The following is a 22,012-nucleotide window of genomic DNA, read 5'->3' on the forward strand; positions in this document are numbered from 1 at the left end:
ATTCTCTATTGGTAGAAGTGTAAATTGTTAGGATGGTGGTTTACAATTCATATAAAACTTTCAAAAATATATGTAATCTTTGGCTCAGCACTTCTATTTCCAAAAATTTATATTTAGAAATTAATCATAGAAATTCACAAAGAATTAGGAACAATGATGTTGATGTAACATTCTTTATAATGGTATGATAAATTAAAAATAGTATAATTGCATCTATCTATTATTTATTTGTTGAATTCCCTCTTATTGAATTTATTTTATGTCAAGTACTATATGGAATTTCACATTTGTCGACTCATTTATTTTTCATTTTATAGATTAAAAATTGGACTCTGAGACATTAAGCATGCTGATCATGATCATAAAGCTAGTAAGAAGCAGATGGCAGCATTTAAATTTAGTTTTATTTCTTTCAAAAACCTATCTACTATTTTAGACTGTCTTGTCAGTTTTTGTCTAGTCATAGGATGTTATGTGTGATGCAGCTATTTAAAGTGATATAAAAGTATACTTAAAAGATAAAGGAAAATGTTTATGACATTGTGTTAACAAAAAATCAGATAAGATTTTATTACACAGAATGATTTTTTTATTTTTTAAAGATTTTATTTATTTATTTTTAGAGAGGGGAAGGGAGGGAGAAAAAAAGAGAGAGAAACATCAATATGTGGTTGCCTCTCATGTGCCCCCCACTGGGGACCTGGCCTGCAACCCAGGCATGTACCAGCGATGCTTTGGTCTTCAGGCCTGCACTCAATGCACCGAGCCACACCAGCCAGGGCCAGAATGATTTAAAAAAAAAGTATGGGCCTACATTCACAGAAAAAGACCTGAAATAAATCACCCTTAAAAGATGGTTCTCTGATGGCGGTAAAATTAAACTTTTGAAATTCTTTACTACTTTGTACATTTATATTTTTTAAATTCACAAAGACTAATGAATAGTAGGGAGTATATATGAATGTGTATTATTTTTATAGCCAAGTTATTAAAATACTTCAATATGGCCAAGAGCATTTTTTTCTTCTTGTGAGATTTGAAAAGTGAGAAGCCTCTTTCAAAAAAGTTTGAAATGTATTTTCATTTGGCATTCAAAAAATTTTTTACAAAAATACACAAAGTGGTGAACTTAAGAATGTCCAAATCTATAGAGAATTTTTATAAAAATGTATTTGAGACAAAAAGAGGATATGTCTGGAAGCAAGATCTCAATAGAATGATACAAATACTTCTTAAAATGGCAGTTTGCTGCTTCTTTTATGCATTTGGAATTAAGGAGGGACTGTAGGGAAGGTTACCTGAAGGTGGGAGAAAGTAAGGTGGTGTCTGGATGACAGGATAGTTAAGGAGATTATGTGCTGTCTTTAGGGTGGTTTCTCTTCTGAGGGGTCTGAAAGGAAGCGTTTTGAAGGTGTGTTAACAGAAACACTGAACAGGACTTGCTGAAGGCAAAGATTAACTTTTTTAAAAAACTGATTTTAGAGAGGAAGGAAGGAGGGGAGAAAGAGAGAGAAACATCAATTTGTTGTTTCACTTATTCATGCATTCATTGGTTGATTTTCGTATGTGCCCTGACTGAGGATCGAACTTCAGTCTTGGTGTTTTGGGACAGTGCTCTAACCAACCAAACCATCCAACCAGGGCAAAGATGAACTTTTACTAGAGAAGTTATATGCCGGGGATCAGCTCACCCTATGACGTTACTTTTTGTAGAACCCCCTTTTCACCCAGAAATCTAAAGATTAAAAAAATTAATTTAATGATTTCAAAAGTAAAGGGTAGACTAATAAAAATAGAAAAACTAAGAGGAGACAAAAAGAACATTGTTGATAATTTTAAAATACTTCTATTCTCTGTTCCAGGGGGTGATACTTGAGTTAAGGGCCAAGACACTTCTCTATAAGAGTGGCAGCCTGTCCCACTCATCTGCTCTTAAAGATATTTTACAAATACAACACAGCAATCTGTTTTCATTCTAAGGCAGGGAAAATCTGAAATGAGCAAGGCATATTAACTTAGACTTCAAGACTCCTAAATATAGATTGTATCTTAGAATAGAAATAATAGGGTAATAATAGAATAGAATAGTTGTGCTTATGACACAACTATTAGTGAGGATACTTCCAACTGAATGAAAATAGAATCTCTACTGCTGAGCTGAACATAGAATTCCTGCTTAGATTAACTTAGAGTTAGAAATAATTCCAAATTCATTTTGTCAACTTCTCTAGAACCACTAAAGAAAACCAGTTTTAACATGATTTTAAAATACATATACTTTTGTTCAAAATAGTTTGCAAGGGATTCTTTTACCTTATGAAAAAGTTCTAAGAAATCTGTCTTATTACTTTAAACTGTTCAGAAAAACTCTAAAATAAAATTAGAAAAATAATACAGTCAGAGTAGACTAGTGAAAAAAAAAACAGGAAAAGTTGGGTGGAAGAGCATTTCTGGTAAGAAAGGAGGAAGAGAAGACAGAGAGAAATAAAAACAAACCGAATAGGTTGGAGAGAGTATTAAAGAGCAAACAAGTAAGTTACTTATAAATAAGGAAAAATGGTTATGAAGGGTTTTATGGTACAGATAAGAATATGTTCTTTTGTTATTTTGTTTGGTCTTATTTAGAGGAGGAAAGTAAAACTTAAAGAGAAAGAGGATGGGAAGAAAATATCTAAGATACATGTGAGGTACTTTGCTAGATTTTTACTACAGTATTTCATTAAAGAATGAACCACTTTTAATCAGACCTTGTATTCATGTCATAACCTCATTTAATCTTCCCCACAGGGTTTAAGAGGTAAGCATTATTATCCCCATGTTATAGATGAGGAAATTGGCACTAGGAGGTTAAGTTCTTTGACAAAGTAACTTAGTGAGAGGTTAATATTTTTTCCCTTCATAGTCAGGATCTAGTTTACTCCCCACTTACAGGATAACAAAATCAAACATGTGTTGCACAGGCAAAAATCTAGGCAGAGTGAACATTCTGTTTGTGACTAAAACAAATTTTGCAGTCTGCTAAGAGATAATCTTTAGATTATTTGTAAATGAACAGCAGGACCTAGAAGACACTGCTGGGAAGGATTTTTTCTTTAAAATAAAACTAAAAGTGAATTGATAAGAAAAAGATAAAGATCATTACAAAGGGTTCTACTATCTTATCTGGGTTCTCTGGTACAAGAAGTTTAACTAGTAGGTGGTCCCAGGAAGAGTGATGAATGGAAGCAAGGGAAAAAGAAAAGTCGATGCATTAATGAGTGGATTACTGCTGTGGACAACTGGGCTCAATTCCCCTGGGTAGCTCTGAGAGTTCATAGAATCGATTAGAACTCACTATGGAAGTGTCCCTTCAATGGTGAGGAAGCTAGGATATATATCCACAGATCTCATCCCTCACTTATTTGGTTATTCTGGGCTGTTATAACCCTGCCGCACAAATGGGCTGAGCATGCTGCTGAGACCAGAGAAGGTCTCCGGGCAGAGAGACACAGGTGCTTGAGGTAAGGTGGCCTTGGCATACGGCCTGTTCAGAAAAAGTCCAGCCAGTGTTAATATAACAAGAATGGTTTGCACAACATCAGTGTAACCTGGTAGCCAAGGAGAGTGGATTGGAATACACATATATAAACATTGATGACTTTACTGTACTAGTCAGTGGGGGCAGTACACCCCGTTGAGTGAGCATGTGTACTGTGTGGCCATCACATTCAAAATGACTGAGCAACTAGAGCAATGAGTCTGCATCAAATTTTGCATTAAGCTTGAACATCCTTCCATGGGAGCTATTCAGATGATTCAGAAGGGCACAGCTATGGGCAACTGGGGATTGTCAGCTTCATCACGATAATGCACCCACTCAGGTGTCACATCTCATAGAGTTTTGTGGTGAAACATCAAATCACCCAGGTGACTCAGCCCCACTATGGCTCAGATTTGGCACCCTGTAGCTTCTGGCTTTTCCCAAAACTAAAATCACCTTTGAAAGGGAAGAAGTTTCAGACCATGGATAAGATTCAAGAAAATTGGATGGGGCAGTGGATGGTGACTGGGAGAACTGTGTGAGGTCCCAAGGTGTCTACTTTGAAGGAGACAAAGCTGTCATTGTCTTGTGTATAATGTTTCTTATATCTTCTCCAATAAATGTCTCTATTTTTCATATTACATGGCAGGATACCCTCTGGACAGACCTCAAAGAAAAAAATTCCATGAAGCTGCAAGTGACCTCAAGAGTTGACTGCGGGGATATAGGCAGTACATCAACAGGGACCAATAAATAATCTCGTGTGTGTGTGTGTGCGTGTGTATGTGTGTGTGTGTGTAACTTCAGTAGAATAAAATAACATTTCAGGAAAAAAGTACTGTGGTTTCAAAAGAATAAAATGCAGAAAAAAATATATCTTCCTCTATACACTTCCTACCACTTGGTGGCAGTATGTCAAAGTTTAGGCAGTTAACGGAGTAATACTACACTTGAAATGACAACGAATATGCCATGATAATGGCTGCAAAGCAACCTCCCCAAAATATGCCCTTTTCTAGTTGGAGATTAAACTGCTGTTACTATATTGGAAGTTTTCAGAAAGATTTTTTCCCTAATCTTTCCTTGTCCCACAACCCCTGCCCTTTACATCTGTTATAGGTTCATGAAATTACTATTACAGTGCGTGAAACTATTGAATTAAGCCACTTTCTTACTTTGTATGTCTCTTTAGTTTTTGCAGCCACCGAGGCCTGATTTGTTTCTTTGCATTGGCATTCTCTATAGAAACAGAAAGTTATTTCTTTTTAGTAAGACAGGAGTTGTTTTCTAACCAAAATGCTGTAAAAAATTATTATATGCTGATTAACTATAACCATTCTTATGTAATCATTTCTTGTATTATAAACATGATAAACATTTCCTCTTAAGCTACTTGTAATATTTACTTAAAGCCCTGCTGATTAAATTTAAAGTCTGTATCAAATACCATTATCTTTGAACTAAATTTAAAAGTAAATAGAGCCCTGACTGGTATGGTTCAGTAGATTGAGTGCTGGCCAGCCAACAAAGGGTCGTTGGTTCTATTTCCAGTCAGGGCACATGCCTGGGTTGCAGGCTAGGTCCACAGCAGGGTGCATGTGACAGGCAACTGCACATTGATGTTTCTCTCCCTGTCTTTCTCCCTCCTTTTCCCCTCTCTAAAAATAAATGTAAAAAACTCGAAAAACATTTAAAAAGTAAATAGTAATAAATTGTTATTAATTCTAAAAGGATTGAGACTATCTCAAACTTCCCTTTTACTTCCTTTTGGTTTGCTCTTAGTGATTTGGTTATTCTGATGTGGTCTCTGTCCTCTTCTTAAACACTGGTACTGGTCAGGGCTCTGCCTTCAAACTTCCATTTTCCTTTAGGCTGCCCGTAGTCACTGCCCCTAGCAATCTCACCCACACCCAAACTTTAAGTTATCTCCTACTTACTGATGCTTCCTAGGTTCATATTGTCAGCCCTGTTTCTTTCTGAAGCTCCAGTTTCATTTTGTGATTGCCTTCTAAACATCTCCACTGTAAATTCCACATGTCTACAAGTTAATTTATATCCTTTCCTGAACTTGTTCCATCCCACCCCCTTTATCCCTTTCGCCTGGTCATTCAGAAGAAAATGTTGGAATTGTTTTAAATGGAATATTATTATTATCATTAATTGAGTGCCTGCTTTGTCTCAGGCACTGTCTTTTATGTGCATTATGTTATTCAATGTTTAAAACAGGGTAAGCACTATTGTTAATATTTTACCAATGAGAAAACAGAAACTTTCCCACAACTAAATGACTAGTAAGTACAGGAACTGACTTAAACTCAACCAGTGTATTTTCAGAGTCCATACTGCTAATTTAACATTGTTAATAGTAATGGCACCCAAAATCCATGTTTCTAAACATTATCTCACCTCCTTTGTGATTAGGTTGGGATCATCTACATGGTTCTGGTCAGTGGAAATGGAAGTGATATATGTCTCTTCCAGGACAAGGCACTTAAGATATGGCATTTTTCTCAATCTTTAAGGCACTTGAGAAATGGCATTCCTCTCAATCTCTTTTTTTCTCTCAGTTATCACAAATTTAGAGGTCATGAATCATGGAAGATAGCAGAGCTACAAGTTGAAAGAGACACTGCATGCGAAAGAAAAAAGATCCAGAGATTACAGGGTGTTGTTATCACAGCATATCATAACCTCTCCTGACTAATACAAGAATATGCCAAAAAATTCCTCCCTCTTCTTCACTGTCCACGTCCAATCAACTACCAAATTTTCTCATTCCTCCTTAATTCTTCTTCTCTGCCCTCACAGTGTCTTAGGTTAAGCCCTCATTAGTTCCCTAACTGGGACAATTACCAAAACCTTCTAAACAGCTTATTACCTCCCTCCTCCCTCCATAGTATGCACTGCTGCTAGTGTGATGCTTCTAAAATAATACTATGTCGATGTCCTCTTCTTACTTAAATATTTTAAATGGCTTTCCATTCTCCACCAAATAATGTCCAAACTCCTCAGCATAGGCTATAAGATCCTTCACAAGCTTTGTAACACCTGCCTCACTGGCCACTCCCCTCAGGACCCTAGACACACCTTATTCTACTTTCTAGTATACTATTCCTTCTGACAATTGCTCTCCTATACATCTTTTGATGCTCAACTTGGTTGTTGCCTTGGAGGAAAAAATTTTCCCTGGCACTTTATTCTATCTCCTCTTTTCTGTGCTCTCGTGGCCCTTGTTCCCTGCCTCTTTTCTATCCGTTATACCATTGCATGTCTGTGTTCATTTTTACTGCACCACCATATTGGTTGTGTTGACCAAAAAGTCCATGCTTTTTTTCCATAAAAGACGCATTTTTCATTTTCACCAGTAACTTCATTGATTTGGGTATTTTGAGTATGTCAGCTATCTCCCATGTTGATTGTTCTTAATTAATGTCTTGATTTGATCACTGTCAACTTCAACTGGTCTATCCAACTGAGGAGCATCATCCAATGATAACTCTCCAGCATGAAATTTCGCAAACCATTTTTGACATGTTCTGTCAGTCACAGCACCTTCTTCATATTCTGCACAAATCTTTTTTTTGCATTTCAGTTGTGTTTTTACCTTTCTTGAAATAATAAAGCATAATATGCCAAAAATGTTCCACATTTTCTTCCATCTTCAAAATTAAAATGGCTACACAAAAATTCACCAAATTTGATTTTTTAAAAAAAATGCATGCTGATATGACAGCTGTCACAATACAATCTAACAAAAGTGTCTCAAATGAAGTTAAAGACAACTAAGTGCTACTAGAGTCATCTTACAGAAAAAAGAGACAAACTTTTTGGCCAACCCAATGCATTAATGTCTTTACTACCATGCACAGTGAATAGTACATATTAGGAAATTAAATTTTTGTTGAATGGATTAATGAATACACAAGTGAATGAATAATATTTTAGTCTATCAGGTATTTCCTAGATAGCTTATAGGGAAAACAGTATCATTAAAATAGTCACAAAACTGTGTTCTCTAGGTGTAGTAGCTAGTTTATAAACATGGCCCCTAATGAACGTGCCTTTCAGTATTCACACTTTCACTTAAACCATTTCCACATTGGATCTGGGCTTGCCCTGGAGTCAGTTTCAATCAATAGAAGGGGGCAAAAGTGACATTGTATAACTTCTAAGTTTGAGCTTAAGATATCTGAAACTTCCAATTTCTTTACTTGAAATATTCCCTTTTAGAAACCATCACAGAGCCATGGGGAAAGAAACTGAGACACTCTGGTCAATAATCCCATCTGATGTCTTCGATGCTAGCCAGCTTGAGCTGTCCCCCATAGGAATGCTCCGTCTTGGATATTCCAGACCAGCTGAGACACAGATGACTGCAGCTCCAGTAAACATTTTGTGGGACAGAAGAACTTCTGAGCATAGCCCAGTCAACTCTTTCTCTCCTATTCTGGCTTTATGTGATCCTGTTAAAAATATAGGCTTTGTTGGGGTAGAATGACAATTTACAAAGTTGTCTCAGCTTTACTATTATTTCCTGTGCATGCAATGACAAAAGTGAAAAGTTTGCTATCTTCCAAAGTCTTTGCCATTGTAGGGTCAACATATGGCTCTCCCACCACTCGTAAAGAGGGCTGGCCAGGGTGCCCCTGGTGGGAAGGAATGTGTATTGTTTCAGAAATGGATTATAACTGCACCCTTATCTCATTTTGGGAGCAGCTTCTTGTCCTGTGACTGCTTCTTGACCTTTTCCCTCTGCACGTACACACTGAGATAGTGTAGTATGGAGTCATGCATAGGACACAGGCCTCCTTTGTCTGGGACCACTTATAACAAACCTCAGACTGGAGGGGGGTGTGGTCTCTCTCGCACGGATCCACTGCCATCAGTGCACTCCCCTGTAATGTGAGTAATAAACAGCGTGTCCACATTGGCTAGTCCACCAGGTGGGTTTTTTTTTTTCCCCAGAATATCATGAACAGTTAAGCAGCTGCCTAGTTTGAGGTTCCTGTGCTACAGCCACAGTTACCAGTGCCTACCAGTATCTTTGCTAATGCTCTGGCACCTGATGTTAAGAATGCAGATGTCTGTACTGGGGTGTGGTCTCAGGTCACTGCAGAAGTTATTGCCATCAATGCTGCTGAGCTCTTGTACTTCAGTATTCCACAGAGATCATTGTGAAACAGCCTTTCAGATTTACTCACATTTTTATTGTACTGCTTTCACATTGGGACTCAGGCATGGATCCACGGGTTGGTCCAATATATAATCTGAGTTATAGGATGACAGACAGAAATAATGTTGCATTCATAATCATTTTCTTTTTCTTGGCCCATTGTCCTTAAGCAACACTTCCATGTCATGACATTCCGTTCCTTTGGATTAAAATCTTTTCAAAGAGGTGCCAAGTTCTTGATGTAAAGAGGTCCTTGGATATGAATTCCACCAGACCTTTAGACTTGTCCAGAGAAGAATGAAACCAAGATGTTCTACATGCTCAGATGCTAGTGAATTAAGACTAGGGACATATATTTACTTATTTTTAATTAGTAAATATATGAATATTAGGATACCTCTTCTCTCCCCATGTTCATCTGCTAACAGCTACACTTTTCCTTGGGGAAATTATCCTTCCCCCCTTCCAATTAGTTGTGACTGGACTGTCAATTATACTACATCACTACATCTTGGCCCATAGTGGTGGGAACACAACCTTGTTTTGATCAATCCTATTAGGTATGTCATCTCTTTAAGAAAAGAGACTGCTCTAGAGGACAGGTACAGGCCCCAGGATAGGGCAATGAGAGTACTCCTCAGAGGCTTTTTTCTCCTGCAGAAAGAGACTCCTTCTTTCTTGAAGAATAGAATAAGAAGGTTGTAATCTTGGGCTCCAAGTGGAAAATTCTTGGAGGAGATCATGAAGCCCAGAAAAATTAAGCAGATGACAGATGAATGGTGCAAAAGACAGTGAGTTCTGGTTGTGTCAAGTCTGAAGTTTCTCTCCCTGATATACCTGACGTTACTTGCTCTCCACAGAAATCCAATCAACTCTGTAAGAGGCCCCATTTTTTCCCATTAATTCCAATCTTTTACTTAGCTAGTTTGAGTTGGATTGCTGTCAGTTACAATAAAAATGCTGACTATTGCAAGTACAACACAATAAAATTATGAAAATATATTTTCTTGTTGTTCAGTTACCTACAAGTTATTCATATTCATAGTAGGAAAATGACAAACTAAAAAACAGCTGAAGTTGCAGTATATCTAAAGAATTATCTAGAAAGAAATCAATGTTCTGTATATAACTTGCAGTTATGTACTATGATCTAATGATGTTAACCAAAGAACTTATCCAAGAACTTTGATTTCTTGGTGTTTGATTTCAGAGTGTTCTATAATGGAAAAAATGTATAAAATGTATGCTCTGTTGGGGTAAGTTGACAATTCTAAAAGTTATCTCAGCTTTACTAGATTTCTTTTGCAGCATCAATTTGAAATTTTTGATTAAAAATGAATATACAGTATCTATAATTTTGCCATCCACAAAAGAAAAAATAATGATACAATCTGAAGTAATAGACTTCTGGTCGAGATGGAGGCATAGGTAAACATGCCTTGCCTCTTTACATGACTACAGAAAACATTACAACTAGATCACCAAACATATATCATCCAGAACCATCAGAAAGTCAAGCTGTATAGAAGTCTGACAATCAAGGATTTAAAGAAACAACATTTATTCAGATAGGTAGGAGGGGCAGAGATGTGGAGATTGGTAGAGAGGAACAGAGACTTGTGTGGCATAGACAGGTGGCAGAACTGGGGGCCCCACATTCATGTGTGGTGGATAAAATTTGGGAGGGGTGCCTCAGGAGAAAGAGATCCCAGCCTCAAGCCAGACCACACAGCCCCAGGTTCCAGCACCAGGAAGATAAATCCCCATAACTTCTGGTTGTAAAAACCAGTGGTAATTGGGGCAGCGAAAGAAACTGCCAGATTTTCATGAGACTCTTCTTAAAGGGTCTGCATTGACTTAGAACTCACATAGACCCACCTGCTCTGGGATTCAGCACCAGGGCAATAGCTGGAAGGGTACCAGTCCTATATGGAAAGAAAGTGAAGTGACTGGAAACAGGATGAGTGCCAGGCAAACCTCTAGAAGCCAGGCAGCAGCATTGTCACCTCTCCAAGCCCTCCATGCAGAGCCACAAAGTGATGAAGTGGATTCCCCTGCCCTGGAGATTACCTAAAGCTCTGTTTCACATCATTTACAGGTGCCTTTTCTACAATAGGCCACCCTACTAAGACAGGGATTTAAAGCAACTCTACCTAATACACAGGAACAGATACAGGGAGGCTGCCAAATTTAGAAGACAAAGAAATATGGCCCAAATGAAAGAACAGAGCAAAACTCCAGAAGAAGAACTAAACAAAATGGAGGTAACCAATCTATCAGATACAGAGTTCTAAACACTGTATCAGATGCTCAAAGAACTCACTGAGTATGGCAACAGCATAAAAAAGACCCAGAAAGAAATGAAGGCTATGTAAAGTGAAATAAAGGAAAAGCTACAGGGAACCAACAGTGAAGGGGATAAAGTCAAGATTCAAATCAATGATTTGGAACATAAGGAAGAAGTAAGCATTCAGTAAGAACAGCAAGAAGAAAAAAGAATTTTAAAAAAACAAGGATAGTGTAAGGAGCTTCTGGGACATCTCCAAACATACCAACATCCAATTCATATGGGGTGACAGAAGGAGAGAAGGAAGAGAAAGAAATTGAACATTTATTTGAAAAAATAATGAAATAAAATTTCCCTAATTTGATGAAGGAAATAGACATGCAAGTCCAAGAAGCCTAGAGAGTCCCAAACCAGATGGACACAAAGAGGACCACACCAAGACACATCATAATTCAAATGCCAATGATTAAAGATAAAGAGAGAATTTTAAAAGCACCAAGAGAAAAGCAGATAGTTATCTTCAAAAGAGTTTCCATAAGACTGTCAGCTGATTTCTCCAAAGAAACTTTGCAGGCTAGAAGGGACTGGCAAGAAGTATTCAAGGTGATGAAAAGCAAGGACCTACAACTTAGTTCACTCTATCCAGCAAAGCTATCATTTAGAATTGAAGGGCAGATAAAGTACTTCCTAGACTAGGTAAAACTAAAGGAGTTAATCATCACCAAGTCATCATTATATGAAATATTAAAGGGACTTATTCAAGAAAAAGAAGATCAAAACTCTGAACATTAAAATGGCAACAAATTCACAACTATCAACAGTTGAATCTAAAAAACATACTAAGCAAAGGAGAACAGGAACAGAATCATAGATATGGAGATGATTTGGAGTGTTACCAGCTGGGAGGTGGAAGAGTAAGAATGGGGGGAAAGGTACAGGGAATAAGAAGCATAAATGGTAGGTACAGAATAGACAGGGGGAAGTTAAGAATAGTACAGGAAATAGAGTAGCCAAAGAACTCATGTGTACGATGCATGGACATGAATTAAGAGGCGTGGGGAATTGTGGAGGAAGGGAGGTACTGGGCAGAGGGGGCAAAGGCAGAAAAATTGGGAAAACTGTAATAACATAATCAATCAAGTATATTTTTAGAAAAAAGGTGAAAGGATTAGCCATAGAACATTTACACGTACCCCATACATAGAGACAAAAGTGTGGTGATGGCCAGAGGGAAAGGGGCTGGGTGCTGGATGGAAGGGGACAAAGTCGGGGTGGGGGAGACATCTGTAATAGTGTCAACAATTAAAATAAAGGTTAAAAGTAAATAGATAAATAAATAAAACCAATAAAATTCTTGGAGAGTTGTTTACTATTGAACATTACTGTGCTCTGGATATAATAAAGTTTTCTATTGGTTTCTACAGTAAACCTTGAACAAAGATTTAACTCTAACATTGAATCATTCTTTTGTTTAACAACTGATTAGTATTAAGTTAAGAAGAAAATCACAGCAAAATATAAATGTTCTTATAAATGAGGCCACAGCAAGGACCACTTTTGAAATGTGTAAAGTATAAAAGTGTCTAAAGAAGGCAACTAATTAAATTTCTGATCCAAGATTTACTCTGTTAAATGAGAAAGTAGAAATTTGGCAACCTAATTTATACTATAAATTACCTTTGTACAAAGTGTTTACAAGTGTGAACACTGATTTTCCAATACTTGGAAGAAAATGAGACACCAAGAAGAAATATCCTGAAAGAGAAAGTCAGTTAGCTACTATCAGGTTTATATCTCTCCTGACTTAAAATAGTTGAGTCATGCTTACAAATTGTGAACAGTGAAAGGTGTTAGTTCCTCAGAGTTTAAGCCACTGTACCTTGACAATATTTAAAAATAAACTACATGAGCTCCACTACTGAATGGCACATGAAATGTAAATGCTCACAGTTAGGTTGTCAGAGATTCTACTAAGAGAACTAGTTGAGAAAACAAACAACCGCTTTTTTCCCCACAAAAGTTTGGTTTCAAGTATAGTGCCAATGATTCCAGCATTTTACTTTTTTCAATGTAAACTTGTGCTTCATTTCATTTAAGTTTTTTTTTTCATTTTGTAATGGTATCAGATTTCAGTGTGGAAAGGAGCAAAGCATTGAACTCAGGGTAGGAGTTTTGCCTTATTTCATCTGTTACTCCCACAACCAAGAAGCTAACATTTATTAAACACTTATGTGACCAGACACTGTGATGTACATTTGATAGACATACTATCATTTCATCCTCCCTTAAAACCTAGGGTATATATGTCTTACCCATATTTTACAGAGAAGAAAACTGATGCTAAAATGGGTTTGTGACATGTCTGAGGTCATTCAACTAGTATATGGCCAAGTTTGAATTTAAACTTAGGTCTCCCTGGGTTCAGATTATTTCTCTTTCCTATTGTTCCATGCTGGTAGCTTTGTCTCCCAGATATAAAGATTAGAAAGTTCACGGCATGACCTAATCTTAAAGCAGCAACAATTGAAAACAGAGATACAAACTTGGAATCCTTGAAGATTTTTCCCTGAAACGTAGTTAAAAGAGTTTATGGGAAAATTATATTGATTCACCTTTGAAATGATAACTATCAAATTCCTAGTAGAGAGCTTGTTACATTGTAAGGGTTAACTAGTTCTCTTCTCATCACTCTTCACATTAACAATGGGGGACTAACAAAATCTACCACTTCAGCTTTTACTGTGTTTGTATGTACATAATAACACTATAGTACACCCCTATTGTCTTGTTTGGCCAACAACCAGTCTTCCTCTGGGAACCATTTTACACATCCACCCTGTGGTGAATTAATTTACTCCCAACCCATTCTATCCCCTGTATCCCACTCTAACTAAAGCTTCACTGTGGGCAGAAAGTGTGTCTCTGCCCCTTGACCTGGGGTTTAGCCCTGTGACTTGCTTCCATCAATGGCATGTGTTAAGATGGTTCTGAGCCTAAATGTCAGGGGTCTCCCTTGTGACCTGGCAAGCTGACTGCTCCCAGGAGGAGGATGACCTAAGTGTGGAACACAGCCACCCTGGTCACCACAGCCTAAAGTATGGCTTCTCCCACCAATATGCAGATCTGAAATGACAATTGTTTTCAACCACTAGTTGGGGGTACATTGTTATACAACATTAAAGTGATAATAGTTAATGGATATACCTCCTATCCCATTCCATTCCCAATCATATGGTTCCCATGGGACTTACCAGGTTCTTCTTATAAGACCTGGATCTTTGTAAGATCTTTTTACAAGATCCTATAATCAGTTTTTCCACAGACCTGCTGAACCACTTAAAGCTCTTCTCAATATTTTGAACCTGGAGGGAGAACATCAGGCTCTCTTTCTGTGGCAGACAGTCCACATGTAAAACCTGGAGTTTTCATCAGCTATGTTGCATACTCTGGAGGAAGCAGATCCACAGTGAGAAAGATGAGTCACGAGACAGAGGGTGACACCTAGTGGGTTTCTAGAATCCTTGCTGTGGTTATTCCTAAGGCCCTGCTGCATTCTGTTTTTTAGGTTCTCTGAACCCAAAAATTTCCCTTTGTTTGACTGAGCTATTCTGGTTTGATTTAGTCACTTACAATTGATCACTTTTCTTTCTCTATTGTGAAAAAAAACAACAAAATATACCATAAGCTAATTTTGAATGTGTGATACAGTAGTATTAACTGTATGCAAATTGTTGTGCAACAGATCTCTAGAAAATTTTCCTCTTGCAAAACTAAAATGATACATTCATTAAATAACAAGTCCTCTCTTTCTCCTCCTCCCTAGCCCTGGCAACTACCATTTTACTTTCTATGTGAATGAGTTTGACTATTTTAGATATCGTATATAAGTGCAATCACACAGAGTTTGTCTTTTTTGTGACCAGATATTTCACTTGCATAACATCCTCAGGGTTTATCAACGTTGTAATATGTGACAAGATTTCCCTCTTTTTAGAAACTGCATCATATGTATATACCACTTTTTTAAAAATATATTTTATTGATTATGCTATTACAGTTGTCCCATTTCCCCCTTCACTCCCTTCCACCTTGTACATCCTCTCCCACCCACATCCCTCCCTTTAGTCATGTCCATGTGTCATACTTATAAGTTCTTTAGCTTCTACATTTCCCATACTATTCTTACCCTCCCCCTATCTATTTTCAAACTACAATCTATGATACTTATTCTCTGTACCTTTTCCCCCTCTCTCCTCCTCCCACTCCCCTGTTGCTAACCCTCCATGTGATCTCCATTTCTGTGGTTCTGTTCCTGTTCTAGTTGTTTGCTTAGTTTCTTTTGGTTTTGCTTTAGGTGTGGTTGTTAATAATTGTGAGTTTGCTGTCCTTTTACTATACATGTTTTTTTTTGTATCTTCTTTTCTTAGATAAGTCCTTTTAACATTTCATAAAATAAGGGCTTGGTGATGATGAACTCCTTTAACTTGACCTTATCTGAGAAGCACTTTATCTGCCCTTCCATTGTAAATGAAAGCTTTGCTGGATAGAGTAATCTGGGATATAGGTCCTTGTCTATCATGACTTGGAATACTTCTTTCCAGCCTCTTCTTGCCTGTAAGGTCTCTTTTGAGAAATCAGCTGACAGTCTGATGGGAATTCCTTTGTATGTTACTATCCCCTTATCTCTTGCTGCTTCTAGGATTCTCTCCTTCATTTTTACCTTGGCTAATGTAATTATGATGTGCCTTGGTGTGTTTCTTCTTGGGTCCAACTTATTTGGGACTCTCTGGGCTTCCTGGACTTCTTGGAAGTCTATTTCCTTTGCCAGATTGGGGAAGTTCTCCTTTATTATTTGTTCAAATACGTGTTCAATCTGTTGCTTTTCCTCTTTACCTTCTGGTACCCCTATAATTCGGATGCTGGAACGTTTAAAGATATCCTGGAGGTTCCTAAGCTTCTCCTCATGTTTTTGAATTCTTATTTCTCCCTTCTTTCCTGATTGGTTGTTTTTTTCTTCCTTCTGGTCCAGGCTATTGTTTTGAATCCCAGTTTCCTTCCCATCACTATTGGTTCCCTGTGCATTTTCCTTCATTTCTTTTATGGTAACCTGCATTTTTTCATCTAATTTGCACCTAAAATCAACCAATTCTGTGAGCTTCCTGATCACCAGTGTTTTGAACTGTGCATCTGATAGATTGGCTATCTCTTAGTCACTTAAAATAATGAGTCCTGGGGCATTGATCTGTTCTTCTGTTTGAGACATGTCTCTCTCTTATTATTATTTTTTTTTGGTCTGGTCACTCCTGTTACGGTGAGGGGCAGAGCCTTAGGTGTTCACTGGGGCTGGGCACCCCAGTTGCTAGATTGTGACATTATATGTGGGAGTGGGGGTGGGAGGGAACAATGGCGGTAGCTCCGCTCTCTGTGGGACCCCAGTCCCCTCTCTGGGATCCTGGGTTGCACGCTCTGCCCTGTTCCACAATCACCTCCCCACTGGGTCTGCCTGCTGACACTTGCATACTCAGGGTCCATCCGCTGCGATCTTATGTGCCCCAGATGACTTATGCACCCCCAGTTGCCTTATGCACCCAACGTTCTCAGCTCTCCTCACCCGGACACGCACCCAGCTGCTCCTCTCCACCCCTCCTACCGGTCTGGATGAACGGGTCTACTTCAACTTCTTGGCTGTCCGACTTCCATTCAGATTAATTCTCTGTCAGTTCTGGGTGTTATTCTGCCTCTAAATTGTTGTTGTTCTAACCTTGGTTGTGCGTAGAAGTACGGTGCGTCCACCTATGCCTCCATCTTGGCCGGAAGTTATGTACCACTTTTTTAATAATGGTTCATCCATCGATGGACATTTAGCTAGACTGCTTCCACTTCTTTGTTATTGTGAATAATGCTGGTATAAACATTGGTGTACAAGTATACACATATTTTCTTTTTTTAATTTACTTTTTATTCTTTTTTATGTTTAGACAGAGGGGATGGGAGGAAGAAAGAGAGGGAAACATCAAAGTGTGGTTGCCTCTCATGCGCCCCCTACTGGGGACCAGGCCCGCAACCATGTGCCCTGACGGGGAATTGAACCAGTGGCCCCCTGTTCTCAGGCTGGCACTCAGTCGACTGAGCCACACTAGCCAGGGCTATATGCATATTTTCTTGATGGATTTAAACTAATAATTATTTATGCACTCTCTACTTCTTCAGTTTGAGATAAAACAATGAAAGAAAAACAGTATGAATGACAATAACAGTGGTTTCGGAACATGAACACCCCTGAGGGAAACAAACTCCCACTGCTGGGCCTGTACCTTCTACCTGTCCACATCCCACCCTACCCTTTTTAGGGGCTATTTTAAATGTCATGTCCTCTATGGAGCCTTCTAAGATGTTCCCAATGAAAACGAAGTTTCTTTAGCTTGATCCTCCATAAAATATCTCTCTGCCTTTCTATGGCTCTTATCACATTTTACTTATTCTCCATTTTCTGTTGTATTCTTTCTGAAGAAAAAGACAGTGTCTTATTCATATTTCTTAGTATTCATATTTCATATTTCTCAAATTATCCCATCAAGTGTTTTACAATCAATAAATATTTGTGAATTGAGTGGTTTCCCCACTTAACCCCTGAGTTAAAACTAGATCCTTCTTTTGTCTGAGCATACTTATGCTAATCCTCTTACTTTATACTAAAGGCTCATATTTCAATCATTGACCATAATTTGACTGAAATTAAAACTGTAAATTAAAATCAGATGAATGACTCAGTCAGCTACTTTTTTAAAGGTCAAAGTATTTGCTGCCAAGAAGCCAGCAGTCTGAATTTGATCATCCCTTAGGTTAAAGTCTACTTTAGCTTCAAATTTCTTCAGTTTTGTGATTTATATAGTTAATTATTTTCCAACAATAAATAAATGAATTTCCTGGTAACTTTCTTAAGTTGTCAGAAAATTTGCCTTGGTTCATTTTTCCTGATATCTTTACAAAGGCATGTTCTGGGCTCAGTTCTAGGACTTCCTTTTTCTGTTTCTAGTTTACATCTATTTTCTTGGTAATCTCATATGTTTTTATGACTTTAAATTTCATCTATGTGTAGTTGAGACTCAAATTTTTTATCCTGCCTGTATCTCTTCTCTGAATTTTAGACTGATATGATCGACTGCCTATTCAACATCTCTGTCTTCACAGGCATTCTAAACTTAACATGTCTCAACACAAATTCCTAAATCCCTTTCCCATTCCTCAGCAAAACATTTTCCTCTTCAGGTTTTGTCACACCTCAATCAACGGCCACTTTATCCAACCTTTCTAGTTGCTTAGGCAAGAATCCTTACAGTCAAATCATTTTCACGTCTCCACCTAAAACTCTCCAATGGCTTCACTCAATTATCAGAAGAGCTGAAGACCTTCCAGAGCCTTAGGATGTTGCTCACCACCCCTCACTGCAGTTTTCTCTGAACTTATTTTATTCTGATTTAATTCCCATTGTTTTCTCCCTCCTTACCTTGCTTATCCCACAGTGCCTTCCCTATTGGGCCTCTCATGCACCCCAGGGCTTCTTTTTCTCCGCCATCCCTGTCACCCTACTGTTCTGTCTGCATGAAGCACTTCCTTGAAAGGAACTCCATACCCCACTCCCACAATCCAAGCAGATCTCTGCTCAAATGTCACATTCTAGCAAGAACTTTTTTCAGCACACTGAATTAATTCTGTCTGCCTTTTCCACTTTATTTCTCTCCAAATTCTGCACCTTCTGAAACTATATTTTACTTATTGGTTTTACTTACTCTCTCCTCACACTAAAATGTAAGCTCTATGAGAACTGAATTTTTGTCTGTTTTGTTTACTCCTTCATTCTTAGTGCTGAAATAGTTACTGGAACATAGCAAACACTCAATAAATAGTTCCTGTATAAATGAATTCTCAAATAAGTACAAAAGGTCAGAACAAATATGGAGATAACAAAATGATGAATAATTTTCCTTTCCCTTGAGCTGTACCTCTTAGTGCATGTTTCCAGAAAGACAAGAAAATCCCATGGTATATTTTAAATTCTTAATTAAAAAAAACTCTCATTCACTTATTTAAAAAATATATATACAGTCATGCACCACTTAACAATGAGGGTACTCTCTGAGAGATGTGTCATTAGGCAATTTCACCATCGGGCGAACATCACCAAGTGTACTTCCACAATCCTAGATGGCATGGCCTAGATGTGTAGTAGGCTTTTGCGTGCAACAAAAAAAAACAAAAACAAAAACCTGAGCACACATGTCAATTAAAGAGTAGTATTTAAACTATGCTTTTCCAATTTTCAGTTGTATTAACTCTTAAATCTCAGATATGAGATGAGCAAAGGCAATGAAAACCACTGAAGATCATTAGTTTCCATGCAAACAGGTCCTTGCTCTTTCATTTGAGTGGATGGAACTCTAAATCTTTCTGGAGAGATCTTCAATATTCAAAATTGTTTGCATAAATAGATTTTGAATTTGAATGTCTTTCTGGTATCTGTTGACTTGAAAAGCCTAAAATCACCCTTGTAATTAGAACCTCCATTAGTCGCTACCAGTTCGGAGGCAGGATTTCGAAGCGCTTGGAGTAGCTGCACACCCTGAGACTTCCCCACAATTTCGGTGACCAGATCAGTGTTTGGGGAGCTGCCCTTGGAGGCAGGGACAGTGGAGAAGTTCCGGCTGCAGTCAGACCTGCTGAGAGTGGACATCACTTCCTGAGGCTGTACCATCACAACCCTGGAGGTCAAAGACAGATAGGGCAGAGCCTCAGATGTGGTACTCAGCTTTGCCAGGTTGGAAGACTACCTCCAAAAACAGCCCTACTTTGCAGCAGTGGTTGGCAGGGTGGTCATTCACCAAATGATCATTCACGTTAGATGGGAAGGAGTATAAGCTGGCCATTAACAACAGGCTCAACAGTCTGCATGGAGGCATCAGAGGGTTTGATAAGGTCCTCTGGTGCTGTCAAATGGCATCCACTTCTCATGGGTCAGTCCAGATGGTGAGGAAGGTTACTTTGGGAAGTTAAAAGTCTGGGTAACATACACGCTGGATGGTGGGGAGCTCGTGGACAACTATAGAGCTGAGGCCAGTCAGACCACACCAGTCAACCTGATCAACTATCCTTATTTCAACCTGACGGGCCAGGGTTCTCTGAATATCTATGACCAGGAAGTCACTATAGAAGCTGATGCTTTTTTAGCCTGTGAATGAAACCCTGATTCCTACAGGAGAGGTTGCTCCTGTGCTTGGAACTGCATTTGACCTGGGAAAGCCAGTGGAGCTTGGAAAACACCCTTGGGAGTTCCACATCAATGACTTTGACCACAATTTCTTTCTGAAGTGATGTAAAGAAGAGCATTTTTGTGCACAGGTTCACCATGCTGGAAGTGGGCGGGTACTGGAAGTGTGCACCACCTGGCCTGGGGTTCAGTTCTACATGGGCAATTTCCTGGATGGCACCTTGAGGGCAAGAGTGGAGCCATCCCACTCTATCCCAAGCATTCTGATTTCTGCCTCAAGACTCAGAACTGGTCTGATGCAGTCAATCAGCCTCACTCCCCACCCTGTGCTGCTGGGGCATGGTGAGAAGTATGACCACACCACTTGGTTCAAGTTTTCTGTGACTTAAGAAAGTGCAAAGAGATAACCTGCTCCAGGGCCACGCTGGGAGCCCCTTCAATAGCCTGTCTGCTATTCAGAAATGAGAGGATGATTTAGAGGCTTTAAAAATGACCCTGTAATTTAAAATCATACAAATGGTCACTGTCATGATAACCAGTCTGAATACTGATTTCCTCCCCAATGACTGGTTCTAGGCCAGGTCTAATGACCAGCTCTATTCTCTGTGTAGTTAGGAGAACCCAGCTGCCAACCATCATCCAAGCTCTAACTCTAGCCTAGAAATGGCACATGGACCCCCGTGCTCCATGGGCTCCATTTCTCCACCCGGCCTCTTTCTTTTCCACTTTTCACCTCTCTTTTCTTTGAGCCTCCTCTCTCATTCCTTTTCTTTTTCCTCCTTTTTATAAAAAGCATTCATCTGAGTTTGATTAACTGTCTCTTAGAAGTGGTGTGAGGACAGGGCCTACCCGAGGATTGCACATCACACCTGGAAGAGATGTGGTGTTACGTAGGTGAGGCCGGAGTTCCCCCTTTTCCTGAAGAGTTGAATCATCAGTGATGAATAAGAATTGCTGGTTTTTAAAGAAATGTGTTTTTTATATACTATCATCAGTTGAAACTAAAAAACCAACAAACCTGCACCTTCCAAAAAAAAAAAAAAAAAAGAACTTCCATTAGAATTATAAGTGAAGGCCTAGTGAATTGGGGGGCCTGCAAAGCAGTAACGAGTGTGTGCCTTGACCATGCTGAGTTTTAATCTTTATCTGAAAAATTCTCTAAAAATATTTTAAACATCAAGAAAGACTTCATAAGTATTTTATTCCACTAATTGGCACAAGTGAGTGTATAAAAACTGTTTTTCTTCTATTATCGTCTATCAATAATAACATATGATACAAATTTTCATCAAAGCCAATAATAATAATTAATGATAATAACTATCATTAATAATAGTAATAGTATAGCAATAAACACCTACATTAAAAAGAAGGGTCTCACCCTGGCTGGCATAGCTCAATGGATTGAGCGCAGGCTGCGAACCAAAGTGTTGCAGGTTCGATCCCAGTCAGGGTACATCCCTGGGTTGCAGGCCATGACCCCCAGCAACCACACATTGATGTTTCTCTCTCTTTCTCCCTACCTCCCCTCTCTAAAAAATAAATAAAATCTTTAAAAAAATATCTTAAAAAAAGGGTCTCAAAGAAATAGCCTAACTTGTTATACTTCAAAAAGCTAGAAAAAGAACAAACTAAGCCCAAAGTTAACAGAAGAAAATAAATAACAAAAGATCACAGCCAATATAAATGAAACAGACTAGAAAAACCATAGAAAATATTAACAAAACTAATACCTATTCTTTTAGAGAATAAGCAAAATAGAAAAAC

General features: G+C 38.4%; 1 long non-coding RNA gene and 1 pseudogene across 1 annotated transcript; one reads left to right on the forward strand and one right to left on the reverse strand.

Moving 5' to 3' along the window:
* Nucleotides 1–1,879: 1,879 nt before the first annotated feature.
* On the reverse strand, nucleotides 1,880–14,280 carry LOC118500651. Its single transcript, XR_004903227.1, has 4 exons — nucleotides 14,232–14,280; nucleotides 5,927–6,149; nucleotides 4,696–4,759; nucleotides 1,880–1,991 (listed from the first exon to the last, which is right to left on the reverse strand). It is a non-coding gene; the product is annotated as an uncharacterized LOC118500651 (long non-coding RNA).
* Nucleotides 14,281–18,898: 4,618 nt separating this feature from the next.
* Nucleotides 18,899–20,634, forward strand: LOC114496972 (annotated as a pseudogene).
* The last annotated feature ends 1,378 nt before the right edge of the window (nucleotides 20,635–22,012 follow it).

Source organism: Phyllostomus discolor, chromosome 5, assembly GCF_004126475.2.
Source record: "Phyllostomus discolor isolate MPI-MPIP mPhyDis1 chromosome 5, mPhyDis1.pri.v3, whole genome shotgun sequence".
Taxonomy (NCBI): domain Eukaryota; kingdom Metazoa; phylum Chordata; class Mammalia; order Chiroptera; family Phyllostomidae; genus Phyllostomus; species Phyllostomus discolor.